The sequence below is a fragment of the Phalangium opilio genome, unplaced genomic scaffold (genome assembly GCF_054372755.1).
Source record: "Phalangium opilio isolate 3A_F unplaced genomic scaffold, DU_Popi_V2 ptg000045l_1, whole genome shotgun sequence".
NCBI classification, from domain to species: Eukaryota; Metazoa; Arthropoda; class Arachnida; order Opiliones; family Phalangiidae; genus Phalangium; species Phalangium opilio.
The window spans coordinates 56,938-81,682 of NW_028324168.1; the positions used below are offsets into that span (position 1 = coordinate 56,938).

General features: G+C 39.4%; 1 protein-coding gene across 5 annotated transcripts in view; it reads left to right on the forward strand.

Moving 5' to 3' along the window:
• LOC149676501 (zinc finger homeobox protein 3-like) overlaps positions 1-24,745 on the forward strand; it is a 130,890-nt gene that overhangs the window by 32,973 nt on the left and 73,172 nt on the right. For 2 of the 5 annotated variants that reach the window (XM_089837513.1, XM_089837519.1), the window contains exon 1: positions 20,044-20,285. The gene's annotated coding sequence lies outside the window, so the exon portion shown is untranslated. Of the gene's footprint in view, positions 1-5,894; positions 6,003-17,804; positions 18,528-20,043; positions 20,286-20,639; positions 21,124-24,745 lie in introns of those variants that run through there. The other 3 variants (XM_089837514.1, XM_089837515.1, XM_089837516.1) reach the window with 3 other exon arrangements.

The following is a 24,745-nucleotide window of genomic DNA, read 5'->3' on the forward strand; positions in this document are numbered from 1 at the left end:
GCTCATCAAACTTAATTCAGATGGGCATCGCACCGTGTTAGGTTGAATTCTATAACTGTTTGGTATTTACTAAATCCTCAGCAATCAACCCATAATCCTTGATTGTCTTGACGTGGGACAAAAATGACCACAAGGCACAAGTGCATACGCCTTGGCAAATAGTTAAGCGCTAATAGAGGGTTTAGTAACCTTGCTCCAAATGTCCCAGATGATGTTGGGAAGAATCATGTTACAATTAACCCGCTTTGTAGTTGGTACACTTTTCTCGGAGAGAAGTATTAAATACTTCTGGTTATAGATAGCACGCTGACAAGTGTTGCCTGCCTATCTTTTGCGACTGCAATCAACCACTATCAGCAATAGACTGAAAAATTAGTAAAATTCTTCCGATTCAGTGATTCTTGAGTTCCAAACCCTAATGATGCAGGAGATTCTCTAATAACAATTTATCGGCTGGCAACACTGAAGCGCATGCGCGGTTAAAGTCAATAATCGGGGGATGAAATTTATCTAGCCCCTTTAGTGCAAATGCACGCCATCTAAGGGTTTTAAACATCATGGACCTATTTTTGGATGCCTGTTTTATTCGAATTTTTTTCCCCCAAATTAAAACGCTTGTATATTTTCTAAATGTTCTTAAACCATTTGCCGACGGTTATGGATCAAAAAACGTTTAAAGCCTGGTTGTTTTAAACAATGGAAGAGTAAGTGAGATGAGGATCGGGGGGGGGGGAGCAGGGAGCCGGGGTTTAATTGGCCCTTCAGGAACTTTGGAGGCGAACCTGTTTGGTACGTGGCGCGGTGTTAGGGGAATATAAGTTAACCATGCCGTGATCTTCTAGTACTTATCTTTTCTTCAAAGTCCACGCCTTCATCCCTGCCTCTTTTAACATCAGGTAAATGGTGCGATATCCGCGCAAATGAGGCCCCAACTGAAATTTATACCAAAAAGAAAAATAACTAAACATTTCAAGAAATTGTTCTTTTATTTTTTTTTCTTTTAACGTTTTAGGGCCAAACACCGAGGTCCGTTTTTAGGCTCCTTCTGAAAAGTATTCAGTTTAGACATTTAATTGTTTAATCGGTGGTGCCTTGCATATCAAAGGCTTAGGAATGCAGACTAACTAGGAAGATGGAACTTCACGGAAGTCCCGCAAAATTAACCACCGAGTGTAGGACTTCAATTCTCGCTTCCGTCGTTCTCCCTCGAACTAGCTCGAGCTGTAAGTCTCTAACATTACGAAGTATGGGTAGTGTCTTACTTAGGGAACATATCTTATTAACTTAATTAAGATCCAGGCTACTTGGTATTGCACACTTTGTCCGCATAGTAGCCTGGCCTCCTGGTGTAAATGGTTGGTATCAATCCTCCTAGTTTGAAAACTATGTATGCATTAAAGAACACGTGATCAAACTAGCGCCCCCCCCTTCCCCGAATTCGTGTTTAATTTAAATGTAATTTCGTCGCGGAAGCTGGGTAAAGTGTTGAAATGTCGTGTTTGGGGGATGGCCTGAGGGGCTTCTATTGGTGATTTTATGTCAAAAAATATTTAAAAACCTCAAGAATTTCCTTTAGGACAGACAATAAACGTATTCCAAAAGTTATCAAGGCGTCGACCTCGGCCTTTTTAAGTAAACCCACCCCGAGTGGTCGTTTTGGAATAATTAAAAACAGTCAACTGATAGATAACTGGCGCACAATCTGACGGTGACCCCTTCCTTAGTATCGCCAAGGCTTAGAAAACCCCGCGTCTTTCAATGCTAATAATAGCTAGTAATATTGTCGATTCGCCCGCCTCCTGGTGGTGTCCCCGAGGAGCTTTAGCTTAAGTTAACTTTTATCTGTTTTAGTTTTAAAACGTGTTTTTTCTTCTTTTTTTTTCGCGGCAGCGTGGACCCCTGGTAAATAACCCCGGTAGAAAAAGAGACTCGAATATCATCTCAGCCTGTTATGACATTTGACCTCCCCGACATACACCATTCGCAAACCCGTTTTTTTTTTTATCGCCAAGTATTTTGAATTCTGTGAAAATGGTGGTAGGTAATCAGAAATAAAGGTTTTTTCGGTAGAGATTTTAATTCAAGTTTACCGTGCGGTTTTAGTCAAGTTATTTTAGTTGATGAACTGCGAATTTTTTTATTATATGGTCGTAGGTTGATATTGACTTTCGAAGATTAAGTATAATGCCCCGATGACATTACGTTCATTTATAGCAGGGAGATGAAAACTAACTTTTAAGGAAATGTTTTATACAAAATTGAGCTTTAAAGGGATACTCCTAGCAAGAATTATTTCTTTTTTAATCGAAAGAGAGTATAAAATAATGAATATCGTTAATTGGAACCATGTTTCTATCTACAATATTAAAGGAGATACAAGAAATTAAGTAATAAGAGTAATGGATGGCACTACGCGTTAGGCTTAACCGTGAAGCACTCCTATTGGACGCCTAGTACCTCCTGAAGTGTTCGTTTGTCCAATTGGGGTACTCCCCAGTGAGTGCTAGGCGGGAAAGCCTAACGCGTAGTGCCATCTATTACTCTTAATACTTAATTGCTCGTATCTTCTTTAATATTGTAGATAGAAACAGGGTTCCAATTGATAATATTCATTATTTAATACGCTCTTTCGATTAAAAAAGAAATAAAATATTCTGGCCCATGGTATCTCTTTAAAAAATCGGTAATTCCATGGGATATTTTTAAAACTGTAAATAGATCTTATATTAATCCTATTTTGGTATCATTAATATTATTTTTATTTATAAAAGTTTAGAAACTTCCAAAGTATAGTGCAAACTTGAATGAATGGTGTTAGTTACATTTGAACTCGCAAAAGGTTCGTTCGTTCGTCCTCCCGACTTGAAACCAATTAAGTTAAAGGCGTACGTTATATCCCGTTTTATCTATGGGCCCTCGCTTTACCTTCATTGCATCTAAAGTGTCTAAACACGAACGATTCTCTTAAGTGTCCGAAGTTGTTTTAAAATGTTTGAGTATTGTCCCGTAAAACCATTTATTTAACATTTTTATTTGTTTTAAAAGTATATTCCGCGAGATGAGGGGGGACCCGTTTAAGGAACCTTTTAAGAATTGAATCGTGGATGGATAATTTAGGCACCCAAAAATAAATGGAGACTGGTCCTTTTATAACATGTGTAGTATGCTTATTGCGCCCGGGTTGGCTCTCTTTCACTAACTGCTTTAGTCGATTTCATTAAAATGACGCAAATAAATGGTGTTTCGGGCAGCTGAATAATACTTAATACGGCGCTCGCTCGCTCGCTCTGTTGGCACTTTTTAAAAAGTTATTCGAAAACTCCGGCGCCCTTCCTTCCTCACTCCTCTTCCCTTGTTAGCACCCAACTCTCGAATCACTCTACAACAAAAACGACGTAACTATCCCCGAATTATATAACCAAATTCAGGGTTTATACAAATCTGGAAAAGTCGGGGGAAATAAATAGTTGGTTCACGGGTAGTTGAGCGGTTTTCAAAAGCGCGTTTTGGAATAAAGCGGTTCCTAAAACAGCGGTTTGCAAAACCGCGTACAAGCAAAACCGCGGTTGCTGTTTCCGCGTTTCTCAATACAGCGCTATTTCCCAAAACAGCGGTTGCTGTTTCCGCCCAAACTGTGATTGATAGGGAGGGAAATATCTATTATAGGACAAAGAACAATATTATGCAAAAATTAGTAATGTTATATCGGAAGTAAATATAAAATATAATTTTTTGGAAAAGGCATATTATTTTGGGAAGTTAATGAAGATAAACAACAATATTTTGGAAAAGGCGTACTTTCGTACGCTCAAGATATAAACGCTGTAATCAAAATGCGCTAAAACGAGAAATGGCTATAATGGCAAACGCGTTTATGAAAAAGCCGTTTTGGACAATGCTGTTTTGATAACACGCCCAATCGATAACATACCTAAATAGTTGACCTAAACCTAGGGGAAATTTGTGAGGTTTTGAGTAAGTTTGATCTGAAGGGGTTGCTTCAACTATAAAAGAACTACTTCCGTTAATATAAAGCTGGAAAACTCAGAGAAATGTATGGGATAAAGCTGGAAAACTCAGGGAAATGTATGGGATAAAGCTGGAAAACTCAGGGAAATATATGGGATAAAGCTGGAAAACTCAGGGAAATGTATGGGATAAAGCTGGAAGACTCGGGGAAATGTATGGGGATAAACTTGGAAGACTCGGGGAAATGTATGGGGATAAACTTGGAAGACTCGGGGAAATGTATGGGGATAAACTTGGAAGACTCGGGGAAATGTATGGGGATAAACTTGGAAGACTCGGGGAAATGTATGGGGATAAACTTGGAAGACTCGGGGAAACGTATTGGGAATAAAGCTGGAAGACTCGGGGAAACGTATTGGGAATAAAGCTGGAAGACTCGGGGAAACGTATTGGGAATAAAGCTGGAAGACTCGGGGAAACGTATTGGGAATAAAGCTGGAAGACTCGGGGAAACGTATTGGGAATAAAGCTGGAAGACTCGGGGAAACGTATTGGGAATAAAGCTGGAAGACTCGGGGAAATGTATGGGAATAAAACCTTGAAAACCCAGGAAAATCGGTTTTCCAAAAGTTGTCTGAACCCTGATTAATCGTTCTACGATATAAGACCTTTTAGCAGCCAGTAAATAATTCAATATATCATTGGTCTATTTGGTTGGAAGTCAATTTAACCGAGTTTATTCGCCCGTAGAAGTTCAATCTCTCCCATACATTTCTAATGTATTTTTATATATATAAATAAATAATGAAATATACCATTTATTTCTTATAACGAGGGATCGAACACTTATATACTAAATTTTGACAGGAAAAAAAGCGCAACGAACCCTATTGACTAATCACGTGACAAAACGTAATTGTTATAAAGCGCCAGGAGATTCTACAATGAATGTTTTCAAATTTCTTTTTTAATAATTGATAAAGAGAATTATTTAATTTGAAGTGGGCGACCCCTCGATGGCATAACAGTACTCACCTAAAAGGTGAAGATATCTTGTAATTAATGATGATTGGGGGGGGGAGAGACGTGGATGTACCCCCCCCCCAATCTACCTCATGCACGTGTTCCCATTTTATCCCGGAAAATATCTATTATACAATTTATTAATGTCGAATTTTATCTTTCGTTGATTTTGATAAGCGATGGCAGTTAGGCTTAAGTTTATTTTATATTATTTTTTTTTACCAATGCTAGCTTATTAACTACACTCGTATTATTTCAACGTCCGTCTCTGGCATCCCAAATGGAAATGATGCACAATACGTTATTAGTCAGTATTTTTCTGTCAATGACAAATTTTTTTAGGTGAATAAACAGACTGTGTGGGTGGGTTTTATTCTTATCTAATATCAAGAAGCGATGTCTAGTTTATTAGGGAGAAGGTATAAGATGCCTAAGTATTCGCGCGCCATAGTCCCAGTCCCCCTTTCAAAATACAAGGGGGGATGTAAAAGGAGGCCGGGCTATTTCGCTGCCTCTCCTCAGTCGGAAAATATGACTGTAATTTTCGTCATTCGCGTCGCGCTGACGTGAGTTTTCAAGAACCAATGAGATGCTGGTTGTAATTTAGAGGCGGGGATTAACTCCGGACCTACTATACGTTTGGACTAGAGATAAAGCTAGAAATGTGGCGAATTTATATACCTTCTCCCTAGTAAACTAGATATGGCTTCTTGTTCTTATTAAAAACATTATAGGCTATACCCAGAAATACCCAGCGTTTTTAAACACTGTAGACTAGAGAAGGTAGGCCTAGAAGGTAGCGCTTACAATATATCTCTCTCTCCCTCGTTATTTAATTCAAATGATTGCAATTAAAATTAAAAGTGTTTAATAAAGGTTTTTCTTTATTTTTAATTTTTCAGATTTTTGCTCAAAAAACAATATCTTTGATTGATTGATTGATCGATTCCTAATTTATTCTGAATTTCAACAACGTTTTCGAAACCGATTATGCATGGCGCTTTATTTGGGTAAGTTGAACTTGGTTTTCTTTAGCCCTTTTCTCGCAAAATTATGCATAGATTTCAGGCTAGGAGGATTCATACCATTTACACAAGGAGGCCCAGGCTACTTGAAGTACAAAGTTGATAGCATTTTTGTTCTACAAGTAGCCTGGGCCTCCTTGTGTAAAGGTTTTTGAATCCTCCTAGTTTGAAAACTAGACAATTTATTTCATTACTGCCCAGTACTTTAATTTGGTAAATTCATTACAAAAGTATTTATTAATTTATGCCCCTTGGAATTCTGGTATAGTAATATACGCGACGCTAGTTTTAGGTAGTTTACCCAGCGTACCTCGCGACGATAATTCCTTGTGGGATTAAAGTTCCAAGTTACCTCGGACAAATTATATATTTTTAAATAAACAAGGTTGGTTATTAGTTACCTGGGATTGGTTGGGGGTAGGGAGAGGGGAGGGATATTTGAACGATATCACTGAAGACAATATGTCTCTCTACGGGAGAACCTTGAAAAATAAGGATGTTTCTTTTTTTTTTGCGCTGTTATCTTTAAAATCTAAAAACCCCAAAAAACGGAAAATTTCAAAGTACTTATGGCAGTATACCCTTAATGACAATTTTTTCTATGGGGTAGTTAATAATAGTGGACGGTTTAAACAATACCGAAACGAGACAGATAGAGAAACATGGGGGGGGGGAGGTCCCTTCTTAATCCATTACTACGTATTTTTTTTTCTTTTTGGTAAAATGGTTAGATCTTGAAACCCGATTTCATCACTTACCAATCTCCAACGCGGACATTTTTTTTTTATTTATTTTTTCATTCAACCTTGAGAGGAGAGGAGGTATGTTTTTGTGTAGTGTCGTGTGGCTAGAGAAATGACATACCCATCCTCTTAGGGGTTAGCGTCTATCTTGAGGGCTGGCTAACTATGAGCTTCGTTTAAAAAAAAAAAGAAGAAAAAGTCCACAAGAAAAGAATTATATTCTTGTAATTTTTATCTCGAATTTTCAATCTAAGAATTCCATCCCTCCCTTCCACCCCTACTTCTCTGTCCATCTCTTCTAACTGCGTACCGTTTTAAAGATAAGAGGGACAACTAACTAACCATTTTCATTCGTAATTTGCAATGGGACCGAGCTAGGATCCGCACAAACATTACCTAGAAGCCATGATTTTTCCCACACAGGAATGTCCCTACCTAACTTTATTTTTCTTCGGTTAAAAACAATTTTAAGGTACGTTATTTGTCTACTTATTCCCCCCCCCCCAATCGCCCTGTAACCCTTAACCTTGGGAAGGGGGGTCGAACAATGACTAACAAAAATTAAGGATCTATTGTTATGTTAGGTTACTAGTTTTGCCAGTTGAAATCACGGGCGTAAGTATAGTGTAATCCCCAAAGAAGTGACTTCCTTGGGTCGTTCGTATTGAAAAGAAGTTAATCAAGTAAATTTTTTTAAATCCATATGGCTTTGATGAAAGAGAGAGAATTCCTTTTTTATTTTTAAATTTAATCCTCTGCTCTCTCTCTCTCTCTCTCTCTCTCTCTCTCTCTCTCTCTCTCTCTCTCTCTCTCTCTCTCTCTCTCTCTCTCTCTCTCTCTCTCTCTCTCTCTCTCTCTCTCTCTCTCTCTATCTATCTCTTTACTTCCCCTCGTAAATTTAGCGCGTGACCCTTAGGGGCCACGTAACCCGTCTAACACTTCTTTTAAGTATTTTCCTTATTTTTAATATGGGTAATAGTCTTATAAAAGTAGAAGTATCCGATCCCTTAGACCTCACGCGCGCCGCTTGATTTCATATAGACCATTTTAATGTAAGTCGCGCGCTCCTTGAGATATTGTAGACATAGTTTTGCGTTTGTAAAGGCCGGAATTGAGATGGCGCTTGCGTAGGGATTGAATGGGTCTATATACGTAGTAGGAGTAGAAGTATATAATACTTCTCTTGAAGAGAAGTGTACCAACCACAAAGCGACGGTGTAATTGTAACACGATTTTTCTCAATCCAACATTTTACATTTGAAGTGTTCAAGGTTACTAAACCGAATCACATACGCCATGTAAATAGTTCCCTCATCATTACTATATCTATTAGTGCTGCTTAACTATTTAATTTCCAAGGCGCATGCATGCGCTTGTTGATTAATTTTCGTCCCACGTCAAGACAATCAAGGTTTGTTGGCTAATTGTTTGCTGAGAATTTAGTAAATACCAAACAGTTATAGGATTCACCCCATCTGAAGTTTGATGAGCAAACAAAAAGGGTCAGCCTGGGAAGAATCATGAATTACATAGCCAAAGTATTAAGAGGATACCGAGTGTCATCCTTCTTCTATTATCCCCTTCTGATTGAGTAGTATCTCAGTTATGACGTCAGTGCCGAGGTAAAACGTCACAGGCTTAGCTTAGGCAGTGGGCGGCCATGTTTGGTACCGCCTTGGTTCTATGGGCAAATAGCATCTGTGATGTCGCACTAAGGCTTCTGAGATAGCTCTATGGAGCGGGAGAGCAAACAAAATGGGTACGTGACCCTAGCTGGGAAGAATCACGAATTACATAGCCAAAGTATAAAGAGAATACAGAGTGTTATCCTTCTTCTATTATCCCCTTCTGATAGAGTAGTCCCATAGTCATCCCCCTATTTAACCTTTCTCTCTCTCGTGTCTGAGATTTTAAAAAGAAGACAAATGAACAAATCCTTTAAATACTTTTTCTCTCTCTCTCTTCGTCTATCGTCTTAACTCGCTATGCGGATGTTTCGCTCTGGCAGGGGGCCCCCCTGACCGACCTTTTTTTAATATTTTTTTATTTTATTTCGAAGGTTCCCTCCTTCTCCTCTTTTATTTTTTAATTTTCTTGACCCCCCCCCCTTTTTTGGAATTATTTGGAAGAAATGGCACCATATTTTATCTTCGTTTTTTTTTATTATTTCTTCTTAGTTTGGGAGATGAGGAGGGGGTGGAAATGGATGGCTCGTTAGGATTCTTGAGCTTAACTTCAAATAGATGTTAGGTATTTTATATTATAGAGGATCTTGATATTTTGGGGATGGGTCCAGCCCTCTTTATCTATCTCTCTGACCATTTTGAACGGAGATTTTTTTTCTTACTCTCTCTCGCTCTCTCTCTGTTTGGATTTCTTTGAATTTTGACAGGGGTGGATTTAATTTCACCGCGGAACTGCATGATGATGAAATTGATAAGTTTTGGAATTATTTCCCAAGGTACTCGTGAATATTATTTTTAATCAACTATGGGTAATAATGCGAACTAGACTCTTGTTGTAAATTCTCTTCCCCCCCCCTTAACTTTAAACCGCACTAAACAGGGTTGTCAGTAAATAATTTGTTATAGCATTTGGGACTGAATCGAACCGAACTATAAGCTTTCTTTTCAATCTGTTGTAGCATAGTGGTAGAATTGCAAACGTCCCGAAACACGATCTGTACAGTATACATGGTGATACCGTAAGTTTATAAGATATGTTGCGTAATGGTTGAGACTTTCTGAGAGAGAGCTCGTTCAAGAAAGACGCGAGAATTGAATGGCTATATTCGGTGGTTAATTTTGCAGGACTTCTATCTTCCTATTTAGTCTGCATTACTAAGCCTTTGACAGCCCCTCACCAGGTGTCGCTTTACCTCGAATCTATGACCTACCTCACTCACTTCAATCACAAGCTCCAGTTTGTAACCAGAATTTACAAACTTATGTTGAACATATCTTATAAACTTATGGTGATACGTACTATCAACAACCCGAAATTGTCAATTTAACTAGAGTTAAAATTATACATTCACTAATGCGAACTGAACGTAATAATTATTTATTTATTTATTTATTGTAAATCCAAACATAAGAAATGAAATAATTAATTGGCATTTGAATGAATCACCCCCTGTATTTGTATCATGTGACGTGCACTTAAAAATGGCGGATGACCACTATTTCTTTTACTTTCATTTCTTTGTCGGCCACCATTTTCTTTAGCTTTTCTTTTCGTTGTCGCTTTTTATTCGAGCTCTTTCTCCATCTTTGGGATTTTTCTTGGGAGGATGGGAGAGGAGGAGGAGGAGTGGATGGAGGGTAAGAAATCTCGGAGGCGTCCACAATTAAGACGGTTAGCGTAAATGACTAGCGGGAGTGGCCGCGCCAACGAGAAAGAGAACCCGGAGAGAGAGAAAGAGAGAACGTATCCCTCCTCAACCCTCCCATCGGTTTCTTACCCATCCTTCGTCATCTCTCTCTCTCGCTCCCTTCGAGGAAAAAGCGATTAAAAAAACTCGGGGGTGATTTCTATAGATTCTTTTTTCTGTTTTTTTCTTAGTTGTAGCTTGATAGGGGGCGTTATTAAAAGACCTTTTGCGATAAAACCCAGGCTTTTTTAGTTGTTTACCTAATTTTTTTTTTTTTGGGGGGGGGGGGGGGTTATGTTTAAATAGTGTGTGTTCTAAAGGGGCTACAGAAATTAGTTCCCCCCTCCGTTTTATAAACTTTAACCGCGCTAAGTCAGGGCTGCCAGGAATTTGTTATTACAAATTTCCTTAAGATTTATTTTGGAACTGAATTGAACAGAGAACTAGGAGTTTTTTTTAGTTTGTTGTAGATACCCTTGGTATTACCAGTAAATGTAAATAATTACGTGTATTTGTTAACAATCTTTTACGAAATTGCGTTAGGTTGCCAGGAATTTGTTATTGCCGGGAACTGAATCGAACTCTTGAAGATAGCGGTTGAATTACAATCACAAATGACTTTGGTTACACTCGCCCGCACTTTAGTTAGTTATTTTAATGCATTTAAGTAAACTACCAGTATATGTAAATAATTACGTGTATTTGTTAACAATCTTTGCGTGAATTTTCTAAGAAATATTTTATAAGGAAACTTTATGGAAAATCCCCCAATTTTTTTTTTTTAAAGAAAGGCGAGGGTGGAAGCGGATAGGGAAAGACAAGAAATAGTATAGCGGGGTCCGAGGGTGAGTTGTGGCAGTTTGGTCGGTCGTCCGCCATCTTGGGGTGGCTAATGTCCCGTATTAAGGACCCACGGTGTACGTTTTTGAAGCCGGGTTTCTTCCATTTTGAAAGTCCGAGGGATGGATGGTGCGGACCACGTCACCTCGCTGCTCTTTAGGAGTTATAGAATGTAAAAAATACCTTAATTTTTACTTACCTTTTTATAGCGTAATAGCATCCCGTAGCATTTGACCGTGGTTAACGCCAGTGGGGAGATAATACGGGATGCCATTCATTCACTCAATAAGGAAAAATAATAATAATAATAATGCTCGATTATGTTTTTCTTAGAATTTAAAAAATAACGTTTATACTTTATTGATGACGTCATTAAAAAGAAAAAAGAATTTTCTTTTTTTCCGTGTAGCTGATAAAATGTAATAATTAAAACCAGTTTTTAATTTAGCGTAAAGTTTCATCAAGTTTCTAAAAACTATTGAAGGACAAATTTTAAAGCCAGCTACTACCCCCCCCCCCTTTTAATTTATAGAGAGAAAAGAAAAATGTTTGATAAAATTTTGTAATAATTTTTCACTCCCACTAAAATCACTCGACACTTTTATTTAAACCTTGGAGAAAAGAAGTAAGGTGGAGCGGTTATGATGATGATCTTGAGCGATATGCTGTAATGAAAGTCTCCCAGTGTACCTCGCGCGCGCCCCTACCCTTCGTAAGACGATTGTTAAGTGTTGCCGCTTACCGCCATTATATTTGTATTAGACCTAGACTCTTCTTTTTTTAAAAGACACAGGGGGCATCTTTTATGTTCCCGTACCGTCTATGAGCCTATACCGAAACGCCTTGCATGCTGGGAGGACTTTGTTGCCATTCCGTTATAGGTATGGAGGTTACGACTCCATCTCTCTCTCTCCTTCAAGGCTTAAACAACGACCCTGAGTTCAATATTTTTTTTTGTTTAAATTGATTAATACCATCAATCCCAGCAGCCTTTTCGCTCGAAAACACCAATGCCACTCACTACTCACTCACAAATACGTAAGAGGCGAAACTTTTGCCAAGAAAATTAAAATAACGCGAGTTAAAGAATTATTAAATTAATTTAATTTAATGTGAAATTAAAAATGAGATGTAGAGAGAGAGAGAGAGAAAGGGAGAGTGGAGGTCATATCCTCTTTATATACTGGAGAGATTTTAGTTACAAGGGAAATGCCGCGCACAACATTTATTAACAACTCTCTAACTACGCGATGAAGGAAACGGACATCATCATTTTTTTTAATCGTCTCTTATTACCAGCCCCCTTTTTAATTCATCCCTGTAGTGGAGGACGCCATGTTAGGCTTAGCGCGTTAAGATCGTAGTTAAATAGCTGAAACCTTTTTTAGCCACATCGTATATAAATAAACACTATCGGCTATTAGTTTGACTTGGTGTGTAGAAGAAGATGAAGTAGTAGTAGTAGTACTAGTATTTTCGTTCGCTGTTTTTAGATAGTAATTCTGAAAACCACCGTTAGGTGGCGCTTTCTTCATGCTGTACTGTCAATATATTTTTTATAACTTTGAGTTTCGAACCGCGGACATTGAGTTTTAGCCCCTCGCTTACAGTTGCTTGTTGAAAGGGAGAGAGGGTTACGGATATTGATAGGGGCGTTGCTAGCGCACGAATTATATCCTTTTAGGTACACTGTATAGATGAGACTAATAGTTTTACCCGAATTGTATTAGTTGTAGAAGTATTAACAAAGAGAAGTAGAAAAGAAATGGAAATTAGTAAGTATGAAGGGCGATGGCGACATGTGATTTACGTTGCCTCGCAGCCAAAGATAATAAGTGATATAAGCTGTAGGGATAGCGATAGTACCTAAACGATGTGGTTTAAATATGGGTTAGACCATCTTGTTAAAACTTAATACCATATAAACCTTTTCCGGTGGTTGGAGTTGTTGGGTTTTAGCGCTTGTGTGGTAAGTTGAACACTCATCGTGCGATGTAATTATCAAAAGACAAGTTTTTGGGGTATTGCGATAGATATTACGTATATGCCGCACCGCGTCTTTTGTCTACCGTCCCTCCATTTTTTATTTAGTTTTCAGAATTATTTTACCATTTCATATTAAAAACCTGTTCCTTCCCGGAAAGGCTATACGCTGTCGAGGACAATAAAAACATATTTGCTAATTTTGGAAGAAAAAAAATTTGTTCTTTTTTTTTTGAAGACTGGCTTGAAATAAACTTTTATTAATGAAGGAATAAAATGCGCTTAGAGGGGCTACAGAAGTTTCCTCCACCGTTTCTAGTCTTCAGGGTTGCCAAGTAATTTGTTATTTTAGAACTGAATCGAACGGAACTACAAGCTAGAGGGAGATGAATTTATCCAATTTCTGTCAAAACTATCAATACGTGTGAACGGGTCTTGAATAATAGTACCCTTTCCAATGATCTAATGGATATTGCGCGCCGACAAGTGTTACACCAGTCCCAGCGTTTTTTAAACGTGTGAATGGGCCTTGAATATTGATGGTGGTGTGCTATATGTGTATTTTTCGGGTGTATTTAATATTTTTTTTGTCTTCTTTTGGTATACGTATTTTATCGCGTGGGTCCAACAAATCATCGCGTGTCTCTCTCTCTCTGCTTTACCGAGTTTTTTAAACTGGTTGTGTCCCGGCTTTGATAGTTTTCGCCCCCAAATTATTTTAAAACTGGTTTCATTGTGACTCTTTAGGTATAGTTTTTTTTTGTGGCTACAAGTCATTAATTCGTCGTGGTTTCCGATGGAGCGATCATTTTGCACGCTTCCCTGGACAGATACTCGCTCGCTCATCCGAGGGGATATTCACTCTCTTTTTAACCCCTCTCTTTTGGCCCTCGTACCTCTGAATGAATTTAATTATTAGATACTTGATTGTGTTGGTGAAAAATACATAGTTCTTGAAATTGCTTTTAATATAAAAATAATATGATGATAGAATTTGAGAGAATTTTTGCGCTTCAAGGATAACGAAATCTACTCCTACATGGAATTAATTTGAAAAAAACCACACCTGGCATTATTATTATATAAAACTCGCGCGCCAAATTTACCTGGTTGCTATTTTTTTTTTTTTTTTTTTCAAAATGAAAAAGGATTTAATTTAAAAAACTTCAATATTTTAAACTGAAATTACAAAAAAAAATATCTTTATGGAGTCTTAGCCAATTATTATTAATTCAATTCCGTAATTAGGCTAGCAAATTGTTATTAATTTAATTGCGTAATTAGGCTTAGCGAATTTGTTATTAATAAAAATCCGTAATTAGGCTTAGTAAATTTGTTATTAATAAAAATCCGTAATTAGGTTTAGACAATTTGTTATTAATTTAATTAGCTAATTAGGCTTAGACAATTAGTAACTAATTTAATTCCATAATTAGGCTTAGCCATTGCCAATTTGTTATTAATTTAATTCCCTAATTAGGCTCAGCTAAATAACCTCAAATCACTTAAATGAATTATTATGAACTTCCGTGTTGTTCTATTTATATTTACCTAACTTGACCTTTGTAAACAAACCCTTCTGAAATTTAGGCTTAGTCTTTTATTTTGTTTCTCCAATTTAACCTTGACCCTGGCAATGACCTAAGGGCTGTCAAATATCCGATAGATTGGGGTCTTGGGGAGAGGAGGGGGGTTCCTCTATTTTCAAAAACTGACCCCCTCTTTTTGGCCTCTCTCTCTCAGCTCATTTTATGAACGAAATAGAAAATAGTTCGTGGTCCTTTTTTTTTTAACCCATAAGAGAAGAGGTCATTTCCGTTTTTGTGGGGGTCTATTTTTAGCCCGCTCTCGGGCCACTCCACTCGCGTTTCACACCCGAAATCTACAAGTAACCTCCCTGCAACACCCATTTTGATTGCCAAAAAAAGAAGGAAGGAAGCCAACTCAGGGGATCGGACATAAAACTTTATCTTCATCTTATTTAATTTTTGAGAAATTGAAAATTTCCAGCGTCCGATAACCTAAGGAATTTTAAGCTTTTGCCAGCCCATAATTTCTAGTTGGCAAGGGTTAACTGTAACTAAAGTTTGGTGGTGGTGGGTTTGGTAACGGGGTGTATTGCCCCCCCCTGCACCCCATATGGGGCTACCGTTTAGAATTTCTATCTGGGGGTATCGCCCCTTACGATCTTCTGTGTTAGTTGTTGTTTCGCTACTCACTCACTCAGTATGACCGACCCTGTACGTTAGGGTCACTTCGGGGTCAGTTATTTCCAATATATCTTAACATCTTTTCTGAAAGAGTTAGATGGGGTCCAAATTTTAGGGATGGGCCTTTTTTCATTCTTTGTATTATATATATTTTTACAATCCGATGGATGAATTTTTACTACGGTACGCGGGTCATTCATTGTTAAGAAAAAATCCCCTCAGGGGCTATACCCCCTATCCCCCACCACTAACCGTTATATTCTATAAATACCCCCATAGATTTATAGATATCGCCCAAAATCTATTTTGCATCTTCTAAAGGTCCCACTAAAGAAAGCCATTTGAACCGAATTAATGTAATGGGGCCCCGTTCATACTTAGGGTTAGGGCAACCTTAGAGTTATGTTAAAACACCCTTTGGGCATTTTTGGGGCCCATTGTGCGCGAGTCCCCTTGGCAGATTTATAGATAGATATATTGAAAGATTTTGAAACCCCCCCCCCTTCAATGAATTAAAAGAAAAGGGGCCTTGTTCGCACTGTGTGATAATTTTACAGGAATTGAAATTAGGGAAAAAGTCGTGACTTTTTTAACTTCACACAAAACAAAACCGGATATGAAAAAATGGCGTATAATTCAGATCGCAACGTTTGAAAGTCGTCACTGTACCCCCCCTTTCCCCCGTAAACCCCCCCCCACCCCCTAGAGTAAAGTAGTTTTGGCGGCGGCGTTTGGCTGTACCGGCTTACCTTTTTGTGTGATATAATTATTTCTTGTTTATTTAAAATCTCGCTGTGTTTGCTGAGTAATTAAAGGTAGAAGTCGTGAAAGGGCGGGAGGGGGGCTGCCTCCATGGGGGGGGTACGGATTTTCTTCTCTCTTTTACCTGCGACAACAGCCTTGAATTTAACTTTTAAATTTATATTTTAGAAACTTAGATTGCTGTAATTAAGCTCCATTCGTTTTTATTATTCTTTTCGAAATTGGTCAAGTATATACCATTTTTTTTAAAGAGCTGTTCCGCCCCCCATTTATTTTATCCCCCCCTTCCTTGACTAAAGCCGAGGCGAGCATTAAACAATAATTATCCACCAACGTTGACCTTCGAATGTCACAATTTATATTCTTTTTTTTTTATTTTTTAATAAATTAAAAATAATAGATCTTAAACAGGGAAAAAGTTACGCCGTGACGACATTTCTCTGAGAAAATTAAATATTGTTCAAAAGGGACAATTATAATTATTTCACGGATTGATTGGTCGTGATACTTTGCCTTTAAAGGGAGTTTGTATGTAACAAATCGGAAAATTTAGAGCTCGGCATTTTCTATCTATTATTTAAAAATTGGTGGATAAATGATTATTTTTAAACAAAGTTGTGGATATACTACGATTTTAAGTGGATAATTTTCGACTATGGATAAAGATAAAATGACGTGGATAATGGGTAGATAATGCCGAGCTCTAGGAAAATTGTCTGCTAGTGTTTTTTGAAACTAAAATCAACAAAATGTCCGCGGTAATTTTATTTTAATCCTCTTTATTTATTTATTAGTACTCCGTTTTTGTTATTGGTCAGTGCATGGTCAAGAACAGAGAGAGAGCCTTAATCACTCGTTAATGAAAATACCGACTTCTTCGCGGGTATTTTAGCGTGCGTTTAACTTGGGGAAACGTGTGACGCGGGCTTAAAATCTACGTCAGCCAAGTTTTTGACGTTCTTTCAAAATTTTATTATTTGTTGCGAAAATTTACCTTGTAAGATTAAAAGAAAGGAGTGTTTAATAGGTGGTTGGTTCTTGGTGGTGTTTTTTTGTTTTGTTTTGACGGCAAGTTACGGGAAAATTGATGTTAAATACCACCAGCACCACCATTTTAATAGTCCCGACAAAAGCCCCGATATTAAACCCTTTGGCATTTATTATGAAAGCTTCAAATACTTTTCTAAATTCTAGAGAACTTGTTTTACAAGTACACCTCAGTTTTCAACAAACATTGTTTCTTCTTTGGGTACACGCACCTTTAAATACAACTAGAGGCGTTGTTTAGCAAATTTAAACTCTAATTAAAATCATTGGCTTTATTGACAGGATTGGTAATTAAACCCCGCCCCTTTCAAGGCTGCGAAACGTATACGTACCCTATGAGAAATTGCAACCTCTTTAGTGACAATATTCAGGAGTTAATTACTAAATTACTAGAAGTAAACATCTTAAAATGCCGCGAAACGCCGTCAAAATCGGCGCAAAATAAATAAATTTTAATTTTTTTTAGTAAGTTCCCTCCCTTTTCTATTTCAAAACAAAGATTTACCCTGCCAAAATAAAACAAAATGGCGGCGCGAACTCTGAGATATTCCGAATTGTCTTACCCCCAACGCCACCCACGCGTTAGAGAGAAAAAAAACGGTCCGTAAAGACAATAGATGGCGGTAGTTGTCCGAGATCGTTCATTCTTAGGTGTCAGCTTGTTCTCTCATAAGAGAGAAAGAGAGAGAGAGAGAGGTTATATGAAGGGGGTGGGGATTCCAGATCGACTGACTATAGTATAGGGAAATAAAGCGAAGGGGGTTGACGTGGGGAGGAAGGGAGGGGGGATGAAGCCCCCGAACTTTACCGGAATAGCGGGCGGGCGCCGCATTTTACTATGAGAACGCGGAGTGCGCGCGTGATAAAATGCAACTCCGGTGTCCTCCCGCTGCTGCCGCCAATGCCGCGAGTACTCGCGCTCTCCCTGTTATTTTATGTCCCGTTTAGCTCGACGGTGAAGTTACCCCGCGAGGGGCGACTATCTTCCCTTCTACTCCTCGGGGGAGCTCCCCCACCAACACCGACAAGAATTTTCGAGGAACCAACCCCCGATAAAGAGAAAAGAAAGAAATATATCTATCCTCGTGTGTCCAGTACGTGATGACCCCCTCGATGTTATTTTGACCCCCCACTCTCCCTGTTCCCAAGTTGCCCCCCAAAAGATAGTAGAGGAAGAAGAAAAAAATATATATTTCCGGGCAGAATCTCTCTCTTTTTTTGTGTGTGAAGTATTTTTGAGGGTGAAATATTTTTTTTTTCGGAAGTCGGAAGAGAAAAATAAATGACTTGGAGGTCCGAACAAAACTATCTATATAATTATTATATTTAAATTAAAATACTTATTGAAAACTAATTAGTTAATTGTCGAGTTAATTAGTTTTATCGCGATAACGAGAAGAAAAATTTGAGACAATTTTGATATTAAAAAAAAAAAAAAAAGACCGAGAATAACAAATAAACAAACAAAGGATTACAAAACTGAAATCATCAAAAGAAGAAAAACAAAATAAACGATTTGGATTATTAATTCGTATGGATTTAAGCTTGGCAGGTATGTTGTAACTATTAATACTAATCCTCCCAAATTTTCCGCACGTCTAATTTTATTTTAAAAATTTCCATGAGAAGTTTGCGGTTTTTGACACTTTAGACTTGGCGCGCTTTTGACGTAAGACTTTTGTTAAATATAGTTTAGTGTTGGATATCGGTGGCTTCGTTTATTAATTAGATTAATGAGGCTTTCCGCATAATTAAATTTAATTTAATTATAAAAATGCACGTTTCGCTTTATTCTCTAAATTCTAAAGGCGAACGAAAGCTGACAATTCATTTTGTTTGGCGCCGGTTTTTAATTAGTCTAGCCACCAGGTAAATAAGGTACTAGTAGTACCCGTTGAGAGAGTGATAGTTACTTAGCTAATGGTGGTGTTTTTAATTAACTTTATTATTGGCTTAATGACATTCGTGCTATTTGGGGGCAACGTTATTCTTCCATTGACTGTCATATCTTTCGTATAATTAAACCGCGTAATTAAAATTTTATTTTTTAATTTTCCCCCAAATGGTGGTAATTATGGAAAGTCACGTTATTTTTTCGCGTGAGAGACTCTATTTTAATTATTTATATTAATTATTTTTAACGATCGCCATATTTAAAAGGGGGGATGGAAATAATTCTCGCCTTTAATACCCTTCCCCCCCCCCTTGGATAATAAAAAGTGAAGGAAGATACGGGGGTGTAAGATGAAGAAAAAAATAATTGCGTCCAATAAAAGCTTGGCGGTGTTTGCTCGGAGGCAGCGCCCCTATTGGTCCGAGTGGCAATCTCCGGAATTAATTACGGGAAGGCGACGCATGCAGATCTTTCTCGCTCGCGCCGCGCGCGTCCCCACCCCCTTTAATCCCGATACCCCCCACCCTACAGCCTCTTAAGTCCCTTTAGAGAAAGGGGGTTCGGTGTGCGCGCGCGCGCCTCTAGCGGCCTCGGTGATTGGAAAAAGTTGCGTGCGGGGAGGGAAGACAAAATGAAAATGAAACTGCGTCCCTTCTTTAAAAAAAAAGGCGCCGAGAAGCGGCGATGGAGTAATGGGAAGAGGAGGGGGGGGAGCGGGAGCGAGCGAAATAAGCAAAAACTATCTAGGCAAAAGAGGAAGGGGGGCTGAAATTAAAGGGGGCGAAGGAGAATAGGGTTGGGCCATCCCGACGAATATCTCACCCCGAGTTCTTATTTTTTTTCCAACGTACCCTTTAAAGGGCGGGCACTAGATGAATGGGGGGATGAAGTGTTATAAAAAACGGGGGGAGACTGTCGCTAAGGGGGTTTAAAATTTTAAAAGAAAAAGAGAATGAAAAAATGTAGATTTCACCTCCGTAAGAAAAAAAAGGCAGAAGCGGTGGCGGCGGCACCCCCTCTCTCTTTCATTTTGGATCTGGCGGGGGTTTTTTGCCCCTCTCGCGCGCATCTCCTTTTCGTTCGTTATTGGCGGTGTTTCGTTCCCCCCCTCCTGGTCGTCGTCGTTTGTTGGCGCGCGCTTAATTTTCCCCCTTTTTTTCGGGGCGATTTTTATTCTATCGGGCGCTTTAATTCTTGGGCGGCCGGGAGATCGGGGCTCGTTGGCCGGCAACCTCAGTCGCGTTTCGCCCGTCGACATGCTTGGCCGACAGAGTCGCGTTCCCTTTCCGCCGACGCTCGATGCCGGATTCCGCGCCGCGCTCGAGTTTGGCCAGCGACCGTGAAAAACCATGGAGACCTATTTCGTCCTTGGAGTAAAACGTCCCGACATAACAACGTACGGAGCAAGTTCCGCAGGTTAGAATCAACTATACCATTCTCTCTTTTTTTTTCTCTTCTCTACTCTACTACTACTACTACTTCCCCGTTCGTTCCTTCGACGGATTCTCTGACCTCTACGCTAGTAGCGATGCACCCTCCCCCACAGCCTTTTCCCCCTCCCCCTACGGAGGCCAAAATATCCCCCCGGGGACCCCCCGATCCATCCCGGGGATCACGGCCAAGCCAGCTAGCCATTCTGGCCACCGCTTTTTCGGACATTCACTTTCTCTCCCCACTCCATCCCCCTTTTAACACGCCGGTCACTCTCTTCCCCCCCCCTTCCACCATCCCGTCCCCCATCTTCTATTCGGACATAGCATTTTTTTTGTTGGTTAGTCTCTGTAGGTTAGGATACGGTTCGAATTGGAATTGACCCAAAGTGACCAACAAATCTTTTAAATTTTCGAATATTAAAATATTTGTATTTTGTCCCGGGTGATAACTCGAGTGTTATGCCGGGTAGTGGAGTCCTATTGCCGGCCGGGATTTTATCGTAGACCCCGTCGGTAACTTTTTCTCTTGGATCCTCGGGAAATCTGGAACCCCTAGCGGTGGTGCGGCTACGAGGCCGTTTTTCCTGTCGGTTGGTAACCGGGGAAAAAGAAATCGCGCTCGCCCGCTTAAAAGTTTTTCCTGTAAAAGCTGTCGTAGGATTAAATGCTCGCGCTCGAGGCGACTTACGAGGATTTTAGTTGTTTTTTTTTTGCCGCCGTTTTTACGTTACTCTTTCGCGGGTTTTTCTTTTCGCGCCAAAAGCATTTGTGGAAAGAAAATTTACTTACGATGTATTTGAATCGAAAGGATTTCTGAACCGGTAGGAATTATTAATTAATTAATATCAATTAATTATTTTAAACAATATTTTATTTCTAATTAACAATTGCAATTATTTTTGGTGGTGTTTTATTTTTTATTATTAACCCACGCGTATCCGGTTTGTTAATATTATTTATCTCTCTGGTCCTAAGCTTAATTAATCTAATCAACGTTGATTAAAGTCATCTCGGGCCAATTAAGATTCATCCTCGTGATGTCATCAACGCTCTTAGTAGTTTTTAATGGAGATGGGTTAGAGGAGAGAGACTTTCCCCTTCCTCCCCACGGGCGGTCGGGCTAATTAATGAAGTTCATTAAGGCGTTAAAAGGGCGCCCCTGTTCGTGCCCCTAGCCGTTTTCTTGTCCGCAACACGCCAGCATCTGGTTTCTCCCATTTTCTCTCTCTCTCTCTCCTTCCTCTCACACGCATCTATGATCGTTCTCTCTCCTCGCTCTCGTTGTGTTTAGCGTGACATCCTCTTTCATTCTGCAACGCGCCCCGGAGAGAGATGTAGGATACTTAATTCCTGATTATTTATTCACTTTTGCTGTAAATTAATTTTGATCATTTTTCGTAATTAAAGCAATATTTCGTACGAAATTTTTTAGAGTTTAATTTATGTTAATGTCTCAGTGTGTCCATTAATACATCCATCCTTAGTTTGGGGCTAAATTTTAATAAAACCCCATTAAAATTTAATTTAATAATTTAGGCTGCCGTTTTTAAGGCTACGAAACGTTTGTCAGTGTCTGAAAATTTATAATTAAAGGTTTTGCCTTTTTCGGAGTATGATATATAAATAATACTAGTTCATTCTTTGATTTGATTTGACTAATTATTGATTATATAATCTCCCAACCCCTTTTAAGTCTGCTTATATTTATACCTTTTAGTTTTAGCCCTGTTCTTAATTGTTATTACAGCTGATTTTGTACTTAAATGTTTATCAATCTATTGAGCAGGCTAGTGTCCGACTTCTCGTTTAAAGCTTGAGGTGGTGGTTGAGGGGGATGGGTAGGAGGTGGGTGAGTGGATGGATCTCGGTTGGGTTGATGAGGCTTAATTAGCGGTCCACCAACGCGTTCAACAGACGAGCAATTATCTCTCTTAAAGCTAAAGCTCCTCTTCCTCTGTTATACCTCGCTTCTCTCGCTTTGCTCGTTCTCTCGCTTGAATGAGAGAAGGGGGATGAGTAGTAGTAGTAGTAGGAGGTGGTGGTGGTGGTGTTGGGGATCTTTTAAAATCTATCCCATCATGCTTTTGTTTGTTATACGACGGGGGTTATAGCGGCCTAGTAATAATACTTGTCCGTCTCTAAACTCTTTATTGAAAACGCCCCGATGCCTCCAATGAATCTCGAGCTTTGTTTTCCCACAAACGCTATGCCGCTCCACCATGCACCCACCGACAAATGAATCTAGTCATTTCAGTTGCACCTTTTTAAATCATGTCAGCTGGCCAAGGAATATATATTGTTGAGGCGGCGTTGTTATGTTGTAGCTTGTCTAAAGTGTCGTTGAAAGTTGTAATGGCCTTATTAATAGGTTAAAAAATAGGCCAGAAATCATGCTTACCGAAAGTGAATGAATGATGATGTTTTTAAATTGTTGTAGATCGTTGTTGGTTTTCTAAAAAGATTTCTGTGGATTTATAGGGACGTTTAGTGGTATTTCTTTGGGTGTCTAATGTTAAACGGGGTTGCTATGGGTCAGGGAAGTCCTGGAAATATCGTGGAAAGTCCAGGGTTGGTTTCTAAAAGCTTTCTGTGAATTTATAGTGACGTTTAATGGTATTTCTTGACGTGTATAACGTTAAATGGGGTTGCTATGGGTCAGGGAAGTCCTGGAAATATCGTGGAAAGTCCAGGGAAAACCATGTTTTAGCTTTGGAAATTTCTTGATCTGTAAATTCAATTTGTTTAACCCAACTCTGATGATAATGATTTGGTCTCTCGCCATTCGTTCATTCAATCTTTATAATCATCGTACGCATTATCAGTCGGTCTCCATTACAAGCCATTTGATTTAAATGTTAGTTTTCTCTTTGGAGCATGACGTGACGACGGTAGGCATGGATTAAGTTGCCTTGTTAATTCCCTCTTCACCCCCGCTTTGGTTGGTAGGAAAAGGAAGGAAGATAAGCCTCGTCATTGTGTCCTTCTCTCTCTCTCTATGGTGTTATAGCGATGATTCCTTTGTTTTAAATCAAAGCCTTTCCCCGACCGCTCCTGGCACCCGGGACCATCTCCTCACCTCCCTAAGCATCTCTCTTGTTCCGTGTTTAATTAGTGATTCATCGGCCCTTAATTTCCCCCTCTTCATCGTCACGTGATCCTCCTTTGTTCCGGAAAAGCCAAAGCTGGCTTTTCCCCAATCCCTGGTTTGCCTAATGTTAAACCCGTCCCTGGTTGAGTACTCGCTCCGTTCGATGTCTTGTTTTACTGAGTCTTATAGCCGCGGGAGATCCGACTCTGAACGCGCTAAGCTAAAATCCCCGAGTTTTCGGAAAAGGGATCTTCTTATGGGAATCTCGTTCCTTCTTCTCCGTAACGGGTATCGTGTTTCCTTGGGCCAAGGGTTTTTTTGAAGTTCGGCTTCCCGGCGAGACATCCGTGTCTATCCCGCTGCTGCTTGCTTGCTCCCGAAGAAGAGCCGCAGTCGGAACTTTTTTCTCTGCTTTTTTGCTGTAGTTAGTTTTTGCTGCCTTTGAAGAAAACCTTTTGTCTGAGCAGCGTTTTAGTTGTTCATTCTTTATTTATTTATTTAGCAGTAGAAGTCAGCGAACGTAGCCTTAATTTAGTGTAAAGTGCGCTTTAAAAGTTAAATTAAACTAGAGTCGGTTATTGTTCCCAGTTTGGTAGGTTTGTTTTGAAAGATTTTAATTGTAATATTGTAAATGAGCAATTAATTTTCATAGAAGTGAAAGAAACATTTTGTAGTCCATACATACATCCTCTAACCAATAATCGCGGTATCTTTCAAATTCCAAGGTATAGTGAAATGTACCGAATGGTTTTGGTTATAATTTTGGTAGTTTTGATATTCCCTCCAAAGTTATGACGTTGTCTTGTACACACACGACCTTAGTACTGTCCTAGTGTAGTGGCTTTCTATCTCCACGCTTCTTGTAACCGTGCCTGGCAAGTTTTTAGGCGTTAGGAGGGAACGCTGCTGATTCGACTACAGAGTACAGTGTGAGCGTAGGAAATAGTACTACTATATGGTATAGTCCGTCGTATGGTTTGGTATGGTGTCAGGCGCGCCAAAATGGGAAAAGGGAAAGGGGGGGTCGCCTCTATCGAACCTATCCATCCCCCCTCCTACACACCCACCCCATACCGAGCGACCAACCGACGGACGACCTTCTCGCACACCACTGTTTTCATCTGGAACATGCCGGCGTTTTTCCTGTACTTCCTATAAGGAGTACGTAGCTTCTCCATTCGGAATTTCGGACTTCTGTGCTTCTGACAGACAAAAACACACACGCACCCGGGTTCTGGCAATGATGGCTGCGGCGCCCGGCCCTACCATAAATGCTTTCCTGCAATACTCCGTGGATCTTTTTCTCTCTCTCTCTCTCTCTCTCTCCCGGACGGAGGACGGACGGACACCCGGGA